The sequence below is a fragment of the Oxyura jamaicensis genome, chromosome 9 (genome assembly GCF_011077185.1).
Source record: "Oxyura jamaicensis isolate SHBP4307 breed ruddy duck chromosome 9, BPBGC_Ojam_1.0, whole genome shotgun sequence".
Lineage (NCBI taxonomy): Eukaryota > Metazoa > Chordata > Aves > Anseriformes > Anatidae > Oxyura > Oxyura jamaicensis.
Genome location: NC_048901.1, coordinates 18,633,877 through 18,656,272, shown reverse-complemented (window position 1 = coordinate 18,656,272; position 22,396 = coordinate 18,633,877). Strand labels below are relative to the sequence as shown.

Genomic DNA, 22,396 nt, shown 5'->3' with positions numbered 1-22,396 from the left:
GACTGAAGCTATTTCCCCTCCTGGGGATGTTTAAAAGCTCCGGAGGGATGAGCGGGGTTAGAGCGATCGCTGCGTTTCCAGCAGCCATCCTATTACGGCACTGAATCACGGCAGGAATGGCACGTCTAGCCTAGGCTAATAAACCCTCCCGAGAGCGTGCCTTACAAACACGGCGAAACAGCCTTAAGTGAGCTCGAGATAACTAATTTCAAGCATGGCTGTCTAGTGTGCCTGTCATTCCTATTGTCCTTCCAAACTCTCAGACATTTTGAGCAGGGAGCACCCGGCTATGAGTTAGCAGGGGTTGTGACACTAATGGTCCAAAAAGGCTGAAGCGCCGGGAGGGGACGATGACAGCGCTTAACAACTGGTGGCACTTTGGAGGATACCACTGGATCTCGGTTTATTAACAATTAGGCTTCGCCTCGGAGGAAGATGTGACAGCTACCGGAGGTAGGATTTGCATGCGAAACAAAGGGAGCTGTTGCTGCTGGGTGCCTTTTGTTTGCGCAGCCAGGTGGGGGGCCAGGGGGAGAAGCCGCTAGCCCTGGGGTTTATGGCAGAAAAACCTCGGGGACGAGCGGCTCAGCGGCTCAGAGCTCGTCCCTGCTGAGCGTGCATTCCCCGGGAGCGAAATGCATTAGAGGTCATGCAGGAAACACTTTACCCCTTAGCTACCGAGCCAGCCCGGCTGCTGCTGGGGTGGGAGAGGGGAGAGGAGAAGGTGCCCTAAAATAAAAGGGGAAGGGGAAAGGCGTGGAGCCTGTCAGCTGAGGGAGATGTGTTATTAGCATGTAAAACGTGCCTGGGGTGCCACCGCTGTCCTTTGGAAAGGGGAAAATAAAGTGTGTGTGTGTTGGGGGGGGGGGGGATTTTCTGTGTGAGGAATTCCTTGGGTTATAACCTATTGGGGAAAAAAAAAAAAAAAAAAAAAAAAAAAAAAAAAAAAGCATAACGTGTCCATCCATTTTGCACAATCAAAGCTCCCTCTGCACTGTTGACATTGTTTTGCTTGACGAGAATTGTAGTTTCAGACTGAAAAAGGTAGGGTTTCCTCCTGTGCCACCGCCAGCCCCTGCCACCCTCCCTCCCTCTGAGAAACAACAGCATGGGGAGGGATGTAAACGGTGTTCAGCTGGATGCCAAGAGGGCTGGGAGCAAGGGCTGGGGATGGAGTAAACACTCAGTAGTGTTACAGGAAAGCTTCCCCTTGAAAAGGCTTGATTTTCCTCAGCCAGAAGTCCAGGAGGTGGTATGCAAAGTTGGGAGCATCACGTACTTTTTTATGCTGCGCCTTCTTGGTGTTACGGGGTGAGAAAATGTCCGAACACCAGAGTCCGGTCTGTATGGCCAAACAGGGCAGCAAGGGCTCTGCGCGGTCCCTGCTCAGTGCTGGGCTGCAAGTTTGCATATTTGTGGTTGCATACGGCCCTCACCATGATAAGCAGCAAGAAATTAATAACCAAAAATCTTATGTACATGCATATGGAGCATCATTATCATTCGGGGTGTTTGATCCAACTGTGATGTTCCCTGTGTTGATGAATTGTTTCTACTTGGGCATTAAAGTTTCATTTCCAAACAAGAGACAGACTTGAGAGTGAGTGGTATTTAGTGACAATAAAATGTTCTGCTTGCGGAAATACTTCTCACAGGAGCTATTAAAAATGCACTTAAAGGAGCTGAGAGTCAAGTCTTGCAGCAAGAGATATGGTACCACTTGCCTTGCTAACTATTAAAATTAAGGTTATGAAACCATTTTAAATCTACCTTAACGTGGGTGTCACTAGGCATACTCTACAACACTGTTGTCAAACGCTCTCAACTTGGAGAATTCAGTTAGACTGATTGTTTTCATTACATCTTCAGTAGAAAAAGAATTCCTATGTAGCTGAGACTCACCAATTAATTTGAATTTACTCATCCTAACAAATGTTCCTTTTTACGGAGAATTTCAGTGTGTTGTTATAATGCACTGTACCTGGGTCATGCTGTAATTCGTTTAGTAACAACACGTTGATGACAATTTAACAGCAAAAGTCAAATGCCTTCAGTCACAGTAAATACAGGTTGTGCCAAAAAGAAGCAGTACTGGATCAGGAACGGTAGGAATTGCTCTTAAGAAACATAAATATTCAGCATTTGAACCAAGCAACAACTTTTCAGTAAAGTGTATTAATTTGCATTGCAAACTGGGGGGAAAATCATTTCAACCCATGTCACCTACGGTATGTGGTACATGACAATAACAGTGAAAACTTTCTTCCAAAGAAAATGTTTCTAGTGGTTTGCAGGATGGATCAAGGAGATATTATGCAGAGATATTAAACCTGTGTCAGAAAGGAGCGATGCATGCGGAAATCGAGCACCTAGCTTTTCTTCTCCATCTCACTTTTATCCAGAAGCTTAGGCAACCTTACTTTGTTTTACTTCCCATTCTTCATTTTACGTGGGTGCCCTTACGGAGGAAAGGGGCTGACGGGGTAAGACCACAGGGTGCAGGAGGCTGCGCCTGCTCTGCTCCTGGGGACCTGGGCAGACCCTGGGCTCTTTGCAGAGGGGGCAGGGAAGGGTGATAGCCCCGCTTGGCAGTCACCTGGGAGGGCAGCATTTCATGGAATGAAAACACAGACAATGCTGCTCAGGTAATGAGGCTGAGCGTGGAGTTCTAGAAAAGGGAAAACAAAAAGCAAACTTCTGTAGCATGAGTAGGTTCATATTTCAGGCATTTGGGGCTGTAAGTAAGACATATTGCAATCCCACGATCCAAAACTAAATGTGCTTTCAGAACTATCCCAGACAAATTTGCCACTTAGAAAAACTTCTGCCAGCAGCAAACATCCATTCGTCTGGGAGCCTGTCAGAAGTGACTCCCAATCTCTCAGCGCTCCCCTTGCTCCATCAATGTTCAGCAGATAATGAAGTAAGCTGCATCAGATTGATGCCCTGTGCTGAGAAACAATTTCCCCCTTTTCTTCAAAAGCTGAATGAGGACTTGATGCCACAAATCTCACTTTCCCCTCTGCTTTATGAATTGTCTGCAGAGCTCGTGCAATTTTTTAATTTTTTTTTTTTTATATATATTATTTGGGAATTTCTTCAGTGAATAACACTTGGCTCGCAGATCTTTTGGGAATGGTAAATGTTTGCAAATTCATGCTGTGTTGCCTAGTTCAGTCATGTGGCGTTCCCTGATTAGATGATTTGTGTAACTAACTCACACAAAGCGAATAGCAAATTCCACCACCGAGTGTACAGTTTCACACTGGATTGCCATCGCTATCTGAGCAGCCAGGTTTAAAATTCCTGCCTTGCGAGCAGCCACACGAGCAACACATCAGCACTGAAGTGCTCCCACCAGGCAGATGTGAGAGCCGGGTTAAACAGCTTTCAGATTCATATACATATTAATGGCAAACGTCTGAATTCTTGCAGCTCTGTTAGGACGTACAGTCAGCACCATCCATCGCGCACGGCATGGGCCCGTCTCTCGCAGTGCTTGCCATGCCCCCCAGCCTCCCTAGCTCGTGCACATCAATCCACGACGCCTGCGGAAACTGTTTGTGCAGCCAAAACAACAGGAAAAAAAGACAGCGTGGAAATTTCTGAATTTTCCATGGTAGCTTCTCCTGTTGTGGGTCTTGCACGTAGCAAGACATGAGGAGAGCCATCAGGGAGGACAGCAGGAGAGCACCGGTGGCGGTGCAGTGGCTGCAGGAGAAAAGCACAGAAAGAAGGAAAACCAAGGTGGCCCCCGACAAAGGGGGATCAGCTGCCCACGGGCACGAACATTACCAGACGGGGACTAACGCAGCACAAACAAATAAATATGCCCAAACAATTTTTAGCATGAATCTGGTGAATTGGGGTCATTATCCTCAAAGTTTATGGCCTCAGCAGACCCAGTCGAGGGCAGGACCTGGAGCTGTCACTGGCCTCCAGGCACCATGCGGGTGCTCGCTGTGGGTACTGGGGTGACGCGGTTTAGCCTTTGTCACGCCGGGGGCTGATGGCATGCCAGGGAGGTACGGGGGAGCTGTGGGATAGCAGGCAGAAAGGAAACTATCCAACATCTGGTGTGTGGCTTAAAAGCAGCGAAGAGCAGTTGGGCGAATAATTTCTGTCAAGTGTTTTTTCACAGAGAGAAAAAAAATCAGCTGTCAAAACACCAAGTTCTTTTGACTCAGAAACAAATAAAGAGGAGAAGGTTATAAAACAGGAATATATTTCCCTTTTGAATTATTTTTGCACTGTCGTTATGTCAAATAGGAAACCTCAGGTCTCCTACAGAGTAATTGTATCGTCCAGCTACTTCCCACTTCACCTAGAATAAATCAGGTGTGTGCTGAATCAACAGGGTTGCTGTGACTTCATGGAGCCGACCAGCAATGTTACAGCCCCAACAGGTGGCCCTTTTTGCCCTTTCAATGATTTTAAACCCCAGTGTTCCTAGATATCCTTGTTTATTCTGAAAGTAGAAGTGCATCTGAATTGCACGCAGCAAGAAATTCACACACCGAGGGTCACTCTGGGCAATACCCATGCATTCGTATTCTGTCAGGGCACATGTAATGCCAGATTAATGCTGCTTGGGGACAGCAAGGGAACTGGAAGAATTAGAGGAGCCAAAATCAAAGCAAACACGGAGGATCTTTGCTAGGACAAAAATTGATTCAATGTAGCCTGGGATGAAATTCCATCTTAAGACTCTCCCTGGATACTGCTAAGTCTGCTGTTAGGTCTCCTTCTTCTAATGCTACTTTTGCTTTCTTAATAAAAAGCTGTCCTATTGCCAGTGGTGAACTCCCACCTCTGCCTGTTCCAGGTGGGATGATTTTGTATGGACCACTTTTCAAGCAGTAATTCATGTTTAAAGAGAAAACACAGAGAAAGCCAGATCCCAGCTTTTTCTGCCCATGTTGCTGTTTGTCCCCCTGGTCTATGCTTTGCTGCCTCGGATGCTTGGTGAGGAGCAGAGAGCCGCAGAGGGAAGAGCTCCCACTGGCAAGCTCTGCAGGGACACCCAGCAACATCTCGGAGCTGCAGCATCTTCTAAGGTCCTTGAAAGATTGGAGGCAGCAAGGTGGTTGTTAGTGACCGTGGGGGTCCCCGCAGTTTACTTATCCGCCACTTCTAGAGCTCTGCAGGAGTGACCTGGCAGCTCTGAGGCTCTCAGCAGTCTTTCAGAACTACTCCAGTAAATACACAAGCTCTTTAGGTAACCCTCGGCGTAGCATAACTGGTCCAAACCTCACCAAGCCTGCTGAACCTTGGCACCGGCCTGCACCACAGCTCCCATCACAAGGAGCTGGCAGGTCACAAGGCACTGGGGCAGGTGTCCGTAGGGGAGAGGGGTAAATATCAAGCCAGCTGTGATGCTAAGTGACTCCAAACCACCGACAGGGCTATGATTGGGTCCCCAGACAGTGGACGTGATGGGCATGGAGCAGCCAGGACCCATTCCCCAGCCGCCCCCAGGCACCCAGCGATTCTGCCTGAATTCAGTGTTCCTGCCACTCTGTGTGCCACCGCCTTGTCCTAAATCAGCCACCGCCAGAAGGGTTTTGAAAGCCTGAGGAGACAAAAGAGCATTTGTCCCATTTCCCCACTTCCCTGTCAGTGCCTCAGAGATCACAGAGGGACCAAAGCTTCTGTTTAAGCCCGACATGGTTCATCTGCCCAAGGTCACTGTCCCAGCAGGAGCCCTCCGGACAGCGCTGCCCTTGTGTGCCCGCTGAGGCATGGTACCAAAGGAGGGATGAGATAACATTGCCTGTCTTCAAGAAGTGCTGCAGGAAACATTCAATACACTTGGCTGTACTTTACTTGCAGGCAGGCTATTTTCCACCTCAGCAGAGTGGTACTCTTTACTGACAACCATTAGTTATTTGCAAATTTAGATGGGCCTTATAAACGTCAGGCTCCTGAGTGAATAAATAATGTTTCAGAGCACTAACTTGAAATAAGTCAGACTAGGAATGGTGAGAAGACCAGGAGCATGGTCCCTTTGGGACACACTCCTTACCACTTCTAATTAATATCTGGTACTTAAAGCATCACAGGCCATGGTTAAATCAAAGTCAGAGGAAACAAAGGAATATAAAATCCTTCTGGAGACCTGTGTCCCTTTCCATCCACAGGAGCGGGTGTGCTCCTCAGTGCTGCTGCCAGACAGAGTGATGGTGACCTCAGGAGTACATGTTTTGGGGAGCACAGCCCAGGGGACCAAGCAGCCGGGTTGCCTTTGCATCACCCCTTGTTCTCCTGCTGTCTCCCTGCTCCCACCCAGCCACCACCTCCTGCATCTTCACCTGGCTCTCTGGGGAGCTCGTTCAGCTCACCAAACCTTCAGGAAACTGTGCTTTGGTTTCAGCTGGCTGAAGGATATCAGATGGCACCAGAGCAAGCAAGATGTGGGGAGCAATGAGCAGTGGCAGTGCTGGCATGGCACGTTTTCTAGCTAAACGCCCCTAAATTCCTCTGTCCTAATGACCCAGTGAGGCTGCTGCAGAAACAGGCTTCAAATAACCACATTGCCACAGCAACGTGTTGCAGAGCCCAAGCTATAGAAGAACTGAAGGGCAAAAAAGGACACCAGCCTGTCTGTGCTCATTGCTCTCCGATCACTGTGGCCCATCTATCTATTGAGGAGCAATTTTTAAACTTCTCTGTTGAATTCCAGAGCTGTTGTTGTGGCAATAGGGCAAGAATCGATTTGGATTGAAAAACAGTCCTTGTAGAGCAGGTGTAAGGATACCTGCTGCGATTTGGTCAAGTTTACTGATCCAGAATATGAGCATTTCAGACAGAGAGCCCAGGTGGAAAACATCAGTGCAACTAGGCCATCGTTCAGTTCCTTCAACAAAGCTTACATACTTCAAGACGTAGGAAGCAGTAATCCAGGAGGGGAACAAAGGAAGTTCATTTGTAACCATAGCATTTATTAACTGCAGGATCTGGGGAAGATGAGTCCTCTGGCTTTTGAAAACCCATGCTAATGATGCATTAGGACATAGCATAAACTTCTGAGAAGTTCTCCATCTTCATTTACTACCACATAAGACATTGATCTTGCTGACACGCTGCTCTTTGAAAGCTCTACTGCTCTCCTAATCTCTAATTGCATGAAAAGTGCATTTCCCCCTCTTGCAAAGAGCAACACGGGACATACTTTCTGGTTGTGAAATATCCCAAGAAGTCCACAGCAACATCTTTTTTGGTAGAGTTTAATTAAGGTGAACCAGCAATTTGTATTCAGCTGATTTGGAAGGATTTTGTCACAGGTAAACGAGTTTTGGAAAAATTGTTTTTATCTCTTCTTGCTTACTGTTTTAGTCGTATTTCGAGTGGATTAGTATAATCTTTCCTCAGCCAAATTCCAAAGCCAGTCTATTCCATCATTTTTCTAATTTTACAAAAAGAAAAAGACTGAAAGCAATTAATTAAAAGTCTCTTCAGAGATGCATATGTGGATGTGCTTATTCACTAAGAACTCACAAAATAACTCTGCATTTTAAAACAATTTATCTGGTGCATTAACCGTGAACAGGATGTCTTTGTTAAGTGCACCATCCTTTAGATGGTTCTGTAAATGAATATGCTTGTCATGTAGAGATGTCTGCAGTAACTCAGCTCAGGCAGAGAGGATCCCCTTTCAAACCGGGTTTGAGTTGCTAAGTGGGTTTCTTTTCTATTTTTCCTGTGTGACGAAGAAGCTGATAGATTTCAAGTGAGAAGATTTTCCCTGCTGGGACCCGGGCTGTCAAAAGCCATAACAGAACTTGCAGGATTCTGTTGTAACACCACAAGTTCTCATTCAGCTCCAGAGGCGTCGGGGTTGAAAGAAAACTCCAAATAATTGACAATGGGAGCTTTCTTATCAGGGATACTCTGCCAGGCTGAGGCATTGCTTTTTGCACACACATACAAAGATGGCACCCAGATGCAGGTCAGTACCACCACGCAGAGGAAACTCTGCTGACACGAGTGAAGTTGGATAAGTAGACATATTTGTTCACACAAAACCTTGGACCAGAATATTCATAAACTCTTCGTGTTAATTAAAAAAAAAAATAAATCCCATTTTGTAAAATTTCTTTGTTTCTTATGAACCAAATAGAAACTAAACTTTCTTGAATTCAGGGTGAGGTGTGGCCATCAGGATGCTTGACCTCAAAGCTGTCCCCTTCCTTAACAAAACTCCAGCACATCTGTGCCATGAGTGCTGTGCCTTCCATTCTTTCAGGAACGTTCATCTCCGGAGTCAATGCAGCAATGCTCCGCAAAACACACTTCCCAGGCTATTTAATTATACCTGGGGAGGCTGATAGGTGTTGTTTGCTCCACCTGTTCTTGGAGGAGAAAATCTTGGACAAACGGGTTTCTCTGGCCTTCGTTTTCATTGATCTTATTTATACCATCTTCAGCCTTCATTAAAATGTGCCTGTTTGTCTGCTCACTCTGCTCTCTGTTCTGTTTGTCTGTCTTTACAAAGCCTCCCGTATCATAGCCTGCTGGTCACTAGCCAGCTATCCAGATGGCACTTATGTACCACATTGATAGGTGCCTTAGAAATATCAGGGAGAAAGGAAAAAAAAAATATCACTGGAAGACTTCAGATGCTCTTTTTGATAAATGGCAATTGTAGAGCTAATTAGCCTGTTCGCTCCTTTGAAGAAGCTGTGGAAACAACAACAGTTGCAGTCCTGCAGGGTACCATGTGAGGATGCGCCTCTTGCTCTCTGATTTTGGCTTTCCACTCAGAACAGCATCAGGCAGGAGGTCCATCTATCCACCCCCCTTCTTTGAAAGACACCAGGTTTCCATCTGGGGTTGAGGATTTCTCTCCGTGCCCATTGTTGTCCTGCCCTAGCACCACTATATGTCAACAGCTTCTGTGTAGACAACTGGTTTCTATAATAAAGATCAAACACTGCTCACCTTAATTGTGTGAGTATCCCTCTGGCAATAATAAGGCTAATTGACTCAGTAAAGCCAGCAGGATTTGGCTCTAAATCAACCACCAAAATTATTTAAGCATAAGTGCTCGAGTTCCTTTACAACCCCAAGGCCCACTCATTAAACATTATTTACATCTCAAAAATGCTGCTTTTCTCTCTTCCATTTGCCAAGGAGAGAGACAGAAAGATGAGGTTTTCAGGGATATCTATGTAAGCAAGGGGCTGAGCCCACCCCAAATGAAATGGCCAGGAAGACAGCTTGCCTTCCTCTAGCAAATGCCCTCACAAGTCTGCCAACGGGACCCCCAGGGTGCCTGGTGCCTAGGGGTGCCTCGTGTCCCCACCAGCCCAGCTCTGTCCCCCAGGGATGGCACAAAGCCCTCTGGCTGGGCAGCTACGGAGTCCCCTGCCAAGGAGGGAGCCCTGCCCGAGCCTGCTGCAGCTACGTGTTTGACTTAAAGCACAAGACACCATAACATGCAAACTATTCAGCTCACTCCATAAAATTGACACACGTTCTCTTCACCTACAGAAATTTCTAGGCCACTTTTATAAATCCTATCAAGCCAGGGGCGTGTATCCTGCGGTAAATATTTTAGCACGATCAAGAATTTCCAGCAGTTTTGTTTTAGCAGTTGGCTCTGGCAGGAGGGAGGAGGAAATCCCTCAGAGCCAGCAGCGTTGTGCTGGCTGCTCCCCAGAACTGGGTGCCAGAGCCACGTGCTGGCAGGGAAAGCGTGCAGTGCCCCCTCCACCACGGCTCAGGAGGGGGGACTTTTCTGGGAGCACAGGACTTTTCTGAAGGACCTTTCTGTGACCCACCTCGGGAGCAGCAGCTGGCAATCATACACAGCCCTAAGCCTCTGGGGCCTCAAACTAAAAACCCAATGTACTTATGGAGTTTAAGGACCCTAAGGGCTAGGAAGGAGGCAGGCAAGGTTGTCAAGGGACCCTGTTTTGCACCCAAAATGCTCTTTGGATCTGCTGGGCTGTTGTACTCTAAGCAGTCCCAGTTCATTGCCTCCCCTCACGCAAAAATCTCCATGTGTCCCTGATCATTTTCACTGCCAGTCTCTGCGCTCTTTTTATATCTATTAGAGACTTTATGAAATAGGATAACCAGAAATGAAAAAAGATTCTGAGAGTAGAGCATGCAATTGATTTATGCTAATGACACTGTAATAATATTTTCAGCAGTTGATTTCTTTTTCATTCTGTACACAACTAAAATGTTGATTACTTTTCTATTCCTCTCCCACTTATCGAACAGCCACTTACAGTTGGGCTCCACAGATTTATTCTCAGGTCTGTCTCCAAATTGGTTAAAACATAATTAATTTAAATTCCCCCAACACACGAGAAGTTGAAACGATTCTTTCCAATCAGTCTTACTAGAATTCATCAATGAGTTTCACCAGCTGTGATGCTGCTCATACGTTTGTCTTTGCAAAGTTCCTCCACCAGCTTTCACATATTTAACAACTGTTAATGCTAAAAAAAATCCACAAAACCCTGTAATTTCTATTAAGCCATACTATAAGCCTTAGAAGTCCCCTAGATGTGCATGAATAAATATCATAGTCACCTGTGACAGCATCCTCAATGATTTTCGCATTTCTTCACACTGATAACTTTCCTCTCCCGTGCATATGTCAGGGATATTAAAAGCTAAGTGTGCCAAGGGGCATTAGGAGTTTATAAAGGCAATCAGAGAATAAAGGTTATTGCTGAATCTTGCCTTCTTAATACATTCTGCCTTGAAAACCATATTAGGTGTAAAATTGCCTTACCCTAGAGGGATCAGAGTATAAAAGTATCCTTCAATAATGGAGGCAAAAAACCTGATGGAGAGTTTATGATGGAGTTTGATACCCAATAGAAGGGATTATATAGCATAGTGCCAAGGATAGCCAGAGACCAGGTATAAAGACCTTTTCTAGCCCTGTTGTAAACTAAAAGTATACAAACTGGTTTGGACAAAAAGCAGCCTGATTCTTGTCTTGAAGGTGAGACAAAATCAAATATGAACGTTTCATCAGAGGTCTGACAAAGCCGCTTGCCCTTCTTCTCTGCATTACAACATGGCTGTGTACTGCCTTATGTTGGCTGGTGGGAGGTAGAAAAAAAATATCACAAACCTGGGACCTGCCAAAAGCTGAAAACACCACCAACAACAACAATTTGTCTTCAAAGAGCGCTGCCAAAATTAAGGGCTGGATTTTCAAAGCACCTTGGCATCAAGGGCTCCTCAAGACTTCCCGGGAAACAGAGAACAAGGCTATTTGTCTTTCATTTCCAGCATACCCCCATAAAACAACTCACAGGTGTCACATCTTACGGGTTAGAAAGTTTGTAACAGTGGCACTTAACATTGAAAGTCTCTGTGGTTTTTGTTTTGCTTTGTTGTTGTTGTTATTTTTGTGTGTGTGTGTGTGATGAAGCACTCAGATTGTTAGCTGGTTCAAGCTGAGGTGTAGGAGCAAGTCCCTGCTATGAGATCTGGATGAGCACCCATGAATTTGGTTCATCCAGCTAACCTATGGCAATATTTGCACACCTCCATTCATGATGCACGACCCAAAGTAGTTACCAAACTAACTGCATCTAATTGACATATTTATTATTGATGCATGTTACACGGTAGCTGCTGAAAGCCTCAGGTTGTGCCAGGTGGTAGGCAAACACACAGCCATAAAGATCAATTATCTCCCTTCAGAGGCAGCACGCGAACGTGACACTAGCGTGAGGCATCGGATCCCCGTGGAGATTCCCTGTGCAGCAGGAGCAGAGGCAGCAGCCTGTTGCTGCCACCCTCCTGAACGTGCTGCGTGGCTTTGCAGAGAGCTCCTGGGGAGGGTCCTGAATGGAGAGGACCCTGTTGGAACATGATCCCAGCAGGGCTGGAGCCCATCAGCATCTCACCACGTTGTGACCCACAGCCGGACCCCAGGCTGAGTTCAGTCCCCAAGGCAGCTGGAGCCCTCCCGCAGGAGGACAGCCAGCAGTGGTGTCACCCCTAATACCCCAGCCGCTCCCACCTCTGTGTCAAATCCGCTGCAGTCTGGCAGCTCCGAGCGCATCTTTGAAAGAGGAATCAAAACACATTTGCTGTGCAAGTTTTGTACCTGGATGTAAGTTTTGTTGCAGGATCTCAGAAGGGCAGAGCATGGAGCAGGACAGCACTTAGCTGGCCGTGTTTGCCATGCCACTCCTTGCTCCCCAAACCCAGCAACGTGCCGCATGCAAAACCACATGGGCTCTGAACAACATACTGTATGTACAAAAGCAATAACCTCTGTCCAGCTTTCCCAGGCCTTTCCTCTGTCAGGCTGCTGGTCCCCCAGCATCGCGGGCAGCCGAGGAGCTAGCACTGAGCTCCCTTGGCCTTCCTTGGGGAAGGATGGGGCAAGGACCCCAGCAGCGAGACACGCACACACCTTCTCCCCAGCTGCCTTGCTTTCCTGGATGGCCTCATTCGTATTTCGGAACTGTTCGGTGGGAGCCGCAGGGAGTGATGAAAGACTGGGACAGCAGCAGCTGCAAATGAATTGCCACCGCACAGGAACTGAATGTTTATTTTGTGGCTAGCTGAGGCTGGCTGTGCGGCCGCTGATACCCTGGGGTGGGCAGGAGAAGAACGGTGCTGGTCTGGCTGGGGAAGAGAAAGGTGGAGGGGTAAATACCGACCACACTGCTTTCTGGCTCTTTCAGTCCGACTATTTTTCCTGTTTTCTGTTTGTATTTACAGCATCCCTGGAACCGGGCCATCAGCTCTTCTCCGAAAGAGCCTGTTGCCTGCCATTGAATTGCACTGTATAATATCATAAATCCAGAAGAACATTTTCATTCATGAGGTTTCATAGTAACTACAGAAGCACATCTGCCCTTTCTAAAGCAGTATCTGCTGCTCAGATTCTCAGATACACATTTCCCAGGACAGTATTTTTTTCCATTCCCTCTCATGTGTAATATTATGTGTGATATTTCTGGCTTTCACATGCACATAACTATGAAACATTGCTGATCCAAAGAGAGTTCCTCTCCTCTCTAACTCATCTTTTTCATCTCTAACTTATTTCCAGACATGAGAAAACAGTTACAAATTATATATGACAGCACCTTCCCAGCTCCAGAGATTTCAGACATGTCTTGCTCCGTGCTATCTTTTTCACTAAATTTGGATGAATAGGAGAAAACATGTGTTGCAAAGAAAGCATTTTATCATAAATTAACCCTGATTTCTTCATTCAGATTCTAGTGATATTGTGAAATTACTTCACCTTCTGCTAACTCCTGGCTGTCTTTACTTGCCAGCCTCACAATTTAAAAATCAAATAAACAGGCTATTATGCGTGAAAAGTAGCTTTTACCGCAAGAAAATGAAACATAAAAACAAATGTGAAAACCAATAAACTTCAGAAAATGCAAAGCTGCAGCTGTCATCCTTATCACCAAGAGTGGCAAAGGCATCACAGCTAAAAATCAAAATGCTCAAATTCAGTCAGTGCTCCACAATTGTATAGTACCAGGCACTTGCTGTACAACCCCATAGCAAGAGCGGATTCCTACCCAGCAGAGAGATCGTGTTTGGACTGAAAAGGCAGGGGAAAGTGGTATTTTCTTATGTGAAAGCAGATAAGCAGAGGCACAGAAAATTATGTGCTTTGTCCAAAAACACACGGGAAGCCTAAACCAAAGTCATCAGTCAATCCCCCAGCACAATGGTTAACCCCATTCAATATCCCCTATGCCGGCACTGGTGGAATTGTGCCCCTTTATGTCCTACCCCTGGTCAGCAAGCCTGGCGTGAGAGCTGCCACCTCTGCCTGGGGACAACCCTGTCCCCAAAGCCAGCCAGCAGCAGGCTCCCAAGGGAAGACCCAGAAATTCCTTAATTGATCTATGGATGATCTATGCCAATGAAGGTCTCGTCCTGACAGAGAGTAAGCCCTGAAGCATGAATTCTTATGGCTGCTCCAAAATCTAATTTATTAGTGCTAAATATTATTCCTCAAAGCATTCACATAACCCACAGAAATGGTCACTCTACCTCAGGAATTGCACTCCCACACCAAGCCAGTCGCTTACCTACTTAATTAGCACATTTTTTTGTGTGTGACAGACATTAGGGGATATCACAAGCCCATCAGCCTGGTAGTTACTGACAAGTACCAGGTTAGTGAAGGAGGAGAGGAGCACGGCATGTTTTGACGAGCTCCCATATTTACAAGTGAGGTTTCTAGCTGAAGGTAAATAGCGCTGAAACGCTGCCAGGCTCCTCGCTCTGCATTTCTGAATGGCTTCCCCTTCGCCACTGCCGTGCCAAGTTTCAAATTTGCTTCGTGCCAAACTTCATACAAACAAATTTGCAGAAAATTCATTTCAAAGTCTGACTTAGGCTGGCATAAGTAAACACCTAAGGTGAAATGAGCACGTCTGAGCCGTTGTGCTATGGCCACTGCGTCTGTGATCACTTAAATGGGAAGGAGAATAAATAAAGCCAGATTTCCTTTTATTCTCTCACAACTAAGCCCTACGTTTGGTGTCAACAGATACCAAACACACCTAAAATTCAAGCCCCAAAATAAAAGTCTGGCTTTGGGGTAGGAGGGAAAGGAAAACTTCTTGTGTTCTTACAGGAACGCTTTTACGGTCCCTTTTCAAGGTTTGTTTTTCCAATTACACCCACCAGAAACTCACATAGTGCTCAAAGCTGGGATCAACAGAGTGAGGCAGCTGAAGGAACTCTGGGAAAATAAGCCTACATGGAAATAACATGATTTTTAAATGCTTATTTACAGAGCTTATCAAACCAGTGGGATCTCAGACAAGATTACAATGAGGCATGGACAGAGGCAGGACAGTGCTTTCTCGGGGCAGCCCCACCAAAGGGAAAGTGAGCCCAGTTCCTGCTCACATTGCCCAGACCTCAGACAGTGCAGCTCTTCCAAACCTCCTCCTTTCCAACCCCAACACGAGACCAAGCCGTGTCTCATTTACACAAAAGGCAGCTGCGGCTCACTTGGAGGCAGCCCAGTTTTTCAGATTTTCCTGCATTCACGGACATTTAGCCTTTCTACAAACAGGTAATGAGCTTGGGGCAGCTGGGGATGAGCCAGGGCTCCTGCCTCATGCATGGCCTAAATGCAGCCCAGGTAGATCCAGAGGCAGTAGCTCAGGTATCACCACCTGCACAACAAATGCAAAGCCCCCAAAGTTGCCTCTTTTTTTTTTTTTTTTTTTTTTTTTTGAACAAAAACAGCATAAACCGTTTCCTTACAGGCAGCCACATAACCCTGCTCCTTCAGCCCACACTGCAAAGCACTTTAAAAACAGCAAGGATTCCACGCAAATACCCAAACATCCCACCTCTGAACACACTCACTGCGGCTCCCTGTCTCAGCTCATGCTCTGGGAGATGTTATTTAAACATGCTTGCAGTGATGCTGCAGCACCAAGGTAAAATAAGTCTATTCTGGTTTTCCTGCTATCCAATCCCGGCTGCATTTTTCCCTTTAAAAAAGCATTTAAAAACCACAACAGCTCAGAGGACCATCAAGGTGGGAGCTAGCCAAGAGAGTGTTTTCCTGCTGGCTTCTCACCCAGCTGGTGATGCTTGCTCAGCCTGGCTACACTTGGTGTATTTTCATTCCTCCTTTTAATTCTCTGGCCCCATGGCAGATGCAGTGGGGAGCGCTTCCTGAGCCAGGTTGCGGACTGCAAGGACAGTCCATCAAGGCCACCCCCAGTGCTCTTTGCTTCTGCACTAACCAGCTCTATGGGATTTTGCTGTAATAATTATTCTGCAGTCCGGTGGATAATGAGTTCTGGGTAACGCAAGCCCTGCACCTACTGCCAGGTACTTGCAGCACGTCGCTCCCATGCAACCAGCCCCGTCTGCCAGCGTGGGACTGCTCCTGCTTTGCCCTGCTCAGCCATAATTCACACTCACTGGCCCTTTTCTGCTCTGCCCTGTGTGGCTGAGGTGCAGGTATGGTACAGGTCAGTTTGGTAAAAGCCTCCTTCCCCCCTTCAGTCCTGTTTCCCTCATTACATCCTTCCCCTGACAGCAGCAACCTGCAATCTTCTGTAGCATGTGCCCTGCAAAGGTGAGCAGATGCTGACAGTGCCACTCAAGATAAGGTAAAGACTTACAATATTCCAGACCAATTTGCGTCACCAGCTGTTAGCCATCTGAATCTGCTCCAGCTGATTACACCCCTCTGGCATTTAAGTATCCAAAAAGTTCAGTGCACTTGAAACCTGGTCTTCTGCTCTCACTAATTCTCCCTAGACAGCAGTGGAATAAGCAAATGTCCACAGCCCCCCAAAGCTCTGCTCCAGAAAGCTGTCCTTTGAAGAAAGTACACAGGAGCACAAGGACACAGGAGAAGCAAGTCTAAGCAATAACAAATAATAGCAATAATTAAAAAAAAAAAAATCACTATTTTCACAGTTTTCCAAAGAACAACAGAGGAGAAAATATTGTGGGTTTTTTTTTGTTGTTGTTTGTTTGTTTTGTTTTGTGTTTGTTTGTTTTTAATGTAGCCAGCGACATATTTTCTAGGAGCAGCTAGGCAGTGCACTGACTGCGTGGTGATGGACATGATGAGCTAGGCCCTGAGCACTCTCCTCCCTTTTTGGGCTGACCGTGTCTCCTCACCCATGCAGAGGCAGACATGAAGCAAGCACACCAGCGGGCTGTGCTCCACCGTTATCTTCCCATAAGAATAATTGCAAATATGGAATAGCTGAAAAATGGAGAACTGACAGCATGAAAATGTCAGTTTGGAATTCAGTGGTAAAAAACGTAAATCACCATTCACTGTTAAAGACATAGCTAGTCTCACTAAGAAGTACATTTAAAGTCAAACTATCAGGACTAGGACACAGAAAGGTCAGTTAATCCTTTTACTTGGAGCACGCAGTTTTTTCCTAGGATGTATTTTCTTTTCTTCCATGCAAGTCTTTGTATCATGGGGGTCCTAATCTTCAGCACAATTAAGAGCCATTGAATTTTCATTTTCACAGTTGCTTTGATCTCATCTTGCTGAGGGAAATGCAGTTTCTAGCCCCAGTTCTTCAATTTTTCCATTGGCCTTAGGAAGCTATCACTTAATTTACCGGCTGGCTTTTGGCATGATTTAAAAACATCATCTCAGCAATGTTGTTATCTTCCAGCAATATTTCACAGATATCACGAAACCAGTTTATACTGATATCTTTCTTAGCATCAGGCTGACAGGACAATTGCAAGGAAATATTGCCAGAAATTTAAGACCATTTAAAAATAAATAATGAGGTTTAACATTTAACGGTGTGTTTTCTTTAGAAGAGATCATACCAATGTTCCTGTCCACAAAATTGCTGCTTTCCATAACAAGGCAGAGGTGGAAAATGCCCCTTTATGCATGAAATAAATCCCAGCGAGTGGCTGAGCAACAGCTTCATTCCGGGCTGAAGTTTTCTACGGGCTTCTTGAATTATCTAATTTGCCAGAAGTGAGCGACTGCTTCTGGGAGTGTACGATAGCTAATAATGCATTTTGGAGTCATTAAGGTTTATCATGTAAATCTCTATTTGAGTGCTTTTAAAATGCATATTACTTTCTTGATAAACTATGATGGCTCCTTAGGAGCCGTTAATACAAATCAGGGTGCGTACCATACATAGTAGAAAGCCTTATGAAAAGCAGTTATTCCACATGTGGGGTAATCAGCTTTTAAATTATATTAAATACTGCAGCTGTAATGTTTCCCACCCCACTCTCAGGGAGCAGATTGCTTTTATAAATAATATTTCTTTTTGCTAAATTTCATTTCCTCAGATAAAAGCCCACTTTGGAGTTGTGCCACCATGAGGTGAGAAGCTGGAGACTGACAAACAGCAGGGAGGGAAGGATGAGCGCCTTTCATCCGTACCAGTTAAAAATCCCCAGAAACTGTTTTGTTAAATAATTTCCATTATGTAAACCACATGTTGGTTTGGGTCAAAAACTTCCCATGTATATGTGGAGCAGACTTTCTTGCTTATTGTTCTTACCTCTGGGTCCCTACTTTTGGTGTCTTTTCAACATGTTCTGACTACCTTTGCCCTGCACAGCGATCTCAGAGGGACAAATCTCTTTTCTATGGGTATTGTGGTCATTGGTGTTTATTTACCACTCTATAGCACTACTGCAAACGTTGTCCCCATTTGTAAAACCCTACCCTGATGGATGTTAAATGAATGGGAAGAAAGAGGGAAAAGTTGCATTGACTTCAGTCAGAGTTGGGTCAAATCACAGCGTCGCACCTTGGCCTGCTCTGAGCTGGTCCGAGGCAAAAGAAGGTGAGATGTGGAGACCTGGAAATTAGATGGTTGCTGGGAGAACGGCATAAACTTTAGTTCAGCCATAAGTCCAGACAGTTTGTCTAAAGGAGATCTTTGGCTTAAAATAACAGTCAAGAAAATCTGAGTAAAAGCCCCAGGATCTGCCCTGCACTGCATAAAAAGATCTTGTGATCATAGCCAGGGCACATGATCCTCACAGACTGGTTCCCACAGGTCAGAGGCAGATGGCTCCACCTGCATATTGTGGCAAATAGAGAGATTTAAAATGCCTTAATATAAGAGGGGGAAAAGTGGGGGGGCAAAATATGCCGGGGATCAAAACAGCTCTGATGGAGTGACAGGAGGGGACTGTGGGGAGCAGCTGCAGGCACTTAAGGAGCAGGATAGTTGTAAGCTGCTGTAGCACTTATCCCTTCCCCACAGGGTCAGCTAAATTAACTTAACAGGGTCTATAAAAACAGGGAGAAAAACTTCTCTCTGTGTGTTCAGAAAATGCTGTTTTCTGATCATCAGTTACAATTTTTGTTAGCTTTGGTAGCATCACAGTTTGGTACCAATTACACATTTGAAGATGACCTGCTGGCAAAAAGCTGTTAGCTTTCTGTTCCTGGTTTTGCTCGTTAGGAGACTGCAACAGGCAGCAAAGAGAATTTGCTTGCATGTTATACCTTCAAGTTTCTGTCTCCAAAGTTTATTAATTGGTGAAGTCTTTCTGCTGATACTTCTGGTGTTGAACACATACTGTATACACATATATGTGTTCTTGACAGTCTAAGACAGGGAGGATTTGGAGAGAAATTCTGTTTTTCAGCATTTCTGCTGATGATGCCCCATCTTCACCATTAGCACATTCTGCTTGAAAGCGTATGGTTTTAAGCTTGGGCAAGACCTATTGAAAGCACCATCTCTGTGATGTGTTAAAGCCTCTTTCAATGACTCCTTTGTCCTACATGTTCCATGACGAAATTTCTGAAGGATTGTTTTCCTTCCCTGCGGCTCTTCCCTCCATTATTTCCACATAATCAACCCACTTGCTTTAAGAGCAAACTTTTACCTTGTCGCACCCTTTGCGCTGAAGAAGTTTGCTTTCACTATGGCAACTGTGCATCAAAGGTAGGATCCTTTCACACTTGTGTTTCTCTCTCCTTTGTGCACGGACTGACGTGTACATGGCACCAAGCCTTGTGAAATCCAGCTTCTACAGATGTCAGTCTGAGCCACTGCTGTGTTTCCGAGGAGCACTGGACAGAGCAGGCAGATGCAGTGTCAGACTAGCTCTGCTTGTCTCACAGGTGTGGGGCAGATGGCTTTGGATGTGCTCCAGGCACCAGGGCCCCAAGCAGAACGGCTGTCAGAATAATGTTGTGCTTCCGTTGTGTGAGGCATGGTGTGAAGTACCGGCTTCCTCAGTGCTCCTTGCACAGCCAGGAGCAGCAGAGTTAGGAAGGGCTATAGGACAGCTGAGAGGTATAGAGAAGGTGGTAATTTATACAATAACATCAGATGATAATGTATGGGGTATTCATTCCCATAAATGCTGAGACACTCTGAGTTTATCACTTTCTGCACAATTTTAGTCTCTACACAGTTATGCGCTAAGGCCTTTGGTAGCCAGGACGTGTTGACATTTCTTTTCTCAAATTGAGCAAGCATTTGAGCTGTTTTCTATTAACCCAGGCCTAGGAGGTGGTTTTGGCATGGGATGCTCCTGTTGCTGCCATATCCAGTGCCTCCAGTCATTGGCTTCATGCCCGGGCCTGACGCGACGAGGACAGCAGGGCTGCGCGAGACAGACAGTTGTAGGCCGCAGACCGGGGTGCTGCAAAATTAACACCTCGGTGCCGGGGAGCATGTGAAAGCTAAAAATAGTCGCTGTGTGCCTGCAGCCAAGTGTGGAGCTCAGGTTGGCCAGGCTGTTTCTGCCATTCCTCAGCCCAGCTCCTACCAGCAGCACTCAGCCGGCGGCACTGGCTGCTCACCAATGCAGGCCATTGGGGTCCTCTCAGAGTGTGGCACTGAAGGTGCTGGCAAGTTCAAAGGCACTGACGGTCACTTTTACAGCATTTTCCTGCCTTGCTTGCTAGACATCTCCAGACAGATCAGCAAGGGGCAATGAAAATACCCGAGTCCTGCTTTCACACAACTCCAGGAGCAGGAGGAGCAGTGGGAGTTGCAGAGAGAGCAACAGAGGGAAAATTATACTGCAAAACACCTAAGATGCTAAACATTTAATGTATGCAATCCTGCTAGAGACTCACAGCTGCGTGCAATGGGCTGTGCTCTCCCAAGAGCATTTTCTTTAAAGTCTTTACAACACGGGTGTGTAACTACTGAGGGGCACAGACAGGTACTCCTGGCTGTATTGCGCTGGGACTGCTCAACAAGAGCAACGAGGCGCCAAGAGAGGTATAAATGCAAGGTACCAACCCGTGCAGGCAACGGGCAGAAGTTAAGCTTCATGCAGAGAAAGGTGTGCTCAAAAAACATGTTGGGGAAGCACTGTTTCCTTTTTCTACAGCACTTCTCTGCCTTTCATTTAAAATAATTGAGAGTTGGAGTTAAAATTACAAGCAGCAAGGACATAGGAAAAGTTGATAATAGCCATGGGCTCAATCTATAGGGATTGATCGCACCAGAGATTGAGCTGTCTTCTATTAAACAGCTGAGGACAATGCCAAGTGCTTGATTTACCCTTCCAGTACTGGGATCTTTCACCCAAGCTTCCTCCCAGCCCTCTCCAGGACTGTCAGAAAATCTGTCCATAGCACTAAAGACTTAATTTCCTTGATTACTGGTGCAATCCAACATGCTAATCAAGCAGATGCAGAAATCTCTTGAACAGACAGTCATGGTGACCAGAGACTCCCAGGGGGATTTTTTGATGAGACCATGAAGCCAAAGAGGATTTTCTCTCAGTCTCAGAGCTCCCAGAAACATCCTCAACACACTAAAAAAATTCTCCCATCGGTCCCATGAGACCTGCTCATCACAACGATGCCCAGCAGCCTGTCTCTATTTTCCTGTGCAGGGAAGCTTTATTTCCAGAGGCACACACAGCAGTTCAGGTGCTGGAGCTATCTCTGAAAAGATGATCTTTTGGGAGGACAAAATGATGTCACTAGATATTTCACACAGCTCTCCTCCACCTACAATCCTGTCCTCCCATCCCTGGAAAAATTCTAGTCTCATCAGTCCACCTGAGAAATTTCAACCTCTCTCTGACCCATTACTAATCAATTAACTAATTAAGAGCTTTTCCCCTCCTGCCAAACATAAAATGTTCAGCAATTATTAGTTATTTTGAACCAAACCCCAAAACAAATTTCACACAGCCTGTTAAAGTTTCCCTGAGGTTCCAAAGGACCTTGTTTAAAGCTGTTGCTCATCAGAGCTGTATTTAACCAGCTCTGAAAGCAAGGTGTCCTCCAGCAGCATCTGCATGGGGAGCCACAAGTGGTGGCATCTGGCTTGACCTACAACCACGAGTGCTACAAGGGGGCTGGCAAGAGGTCCACAGCTCCCTCCTGAGACAAAGCCCAGGCCTCTACCACACACTAAAAACACATTTAAAACTCAATATACCCCTTGATTCTGAGGAGTGTGATGAACTGCAGTGTTAGGGAGGAAGGCAGGCTAACGTCACTGCACTTTGGCCAGGAACACACTTCTGCCATGGAAATCAGTTGGGATGGCATCTGCAGGTTCATGGCAGGCCTGTCTTTTATAGCAATCAGTGCAGGGAAATGGTGGAAATCAGATTGCAGAGGGACAAGCAATGAGTAAAACACATAAAGAACTGAGACCACGTATCTCTCCAAAACGACCATCAATGAAATTAGCTCTGTAGCACCGGTCTCGATTGCAGACAAAATGTGACTGTATCCTGGTGCACGAAGCAGTCAGTTAGGAAGGGGAAATTATTTCAGCTCAGGGTTATTTCTATTTTTAACATCTCTGTGTTTATTTCTGTGATTAAAGTAAAATGCAGGGAAGAACACCACCAGTGCACTGAACTGCAGAGGTAACTGGAGGAGTTTCAGACCTGGTTGAAACAGCGGAGAGAGGAGGACACAGATTTCATGAGGAGGAGCAGTCAGGCAGTT

General features: G+C 45.9%; 1 protein-coding gene and 1 long non-coding RNA gene across 8 annotated transcripts in view; both read left to right on the top strand.

Annotated features, from left to right (window-relative positions):
* KCNMB2 (potassium calcium-activated channel subfamily M regulatory beta subunit 2) overlaps positions 1 to 22,396 on the top strand; it is a 126,675-nt gene that overhangs the window by 43,691 nt on the left and 60,588 nt on the right. Inside the window, exon 2 of one of the 7 annotated variants that reach the window (XM_035334492.1) lies at positions 264 to 453. The exons of 4 other annotated variants lie outside the window; for them this stretch is intronic. The gene's annotated coding sequence lies outside the window, so the exon portion shown is untranslated. Of the gene's footprint in view, positions 1 to 3; positions 454 to 22,396 lie in introns of those variants that run through there. 2 more of the 7 variants (XM_035334496.1, XM_035334491.1) reach the window with 2 other exon arrangements.
* LOC118171401 overlaps positions 2,517 to 22,396 on the top strand; it is a 36,204-nt gene continuing 16,324 nt past the window's right edge. Inside the window, exons 1-2 of the long non-coding RNA XR_004753189.1 lie at positions 2,517 to 4,038; positions 8,510 to 8,516. This is a non-coding gene — a long non-coding RNA (uncharacterized LOC118171401). The remainder of the gene's footprint in view (positions 4,039 to 8,509; positions 8,517 to 22,396) is intronic.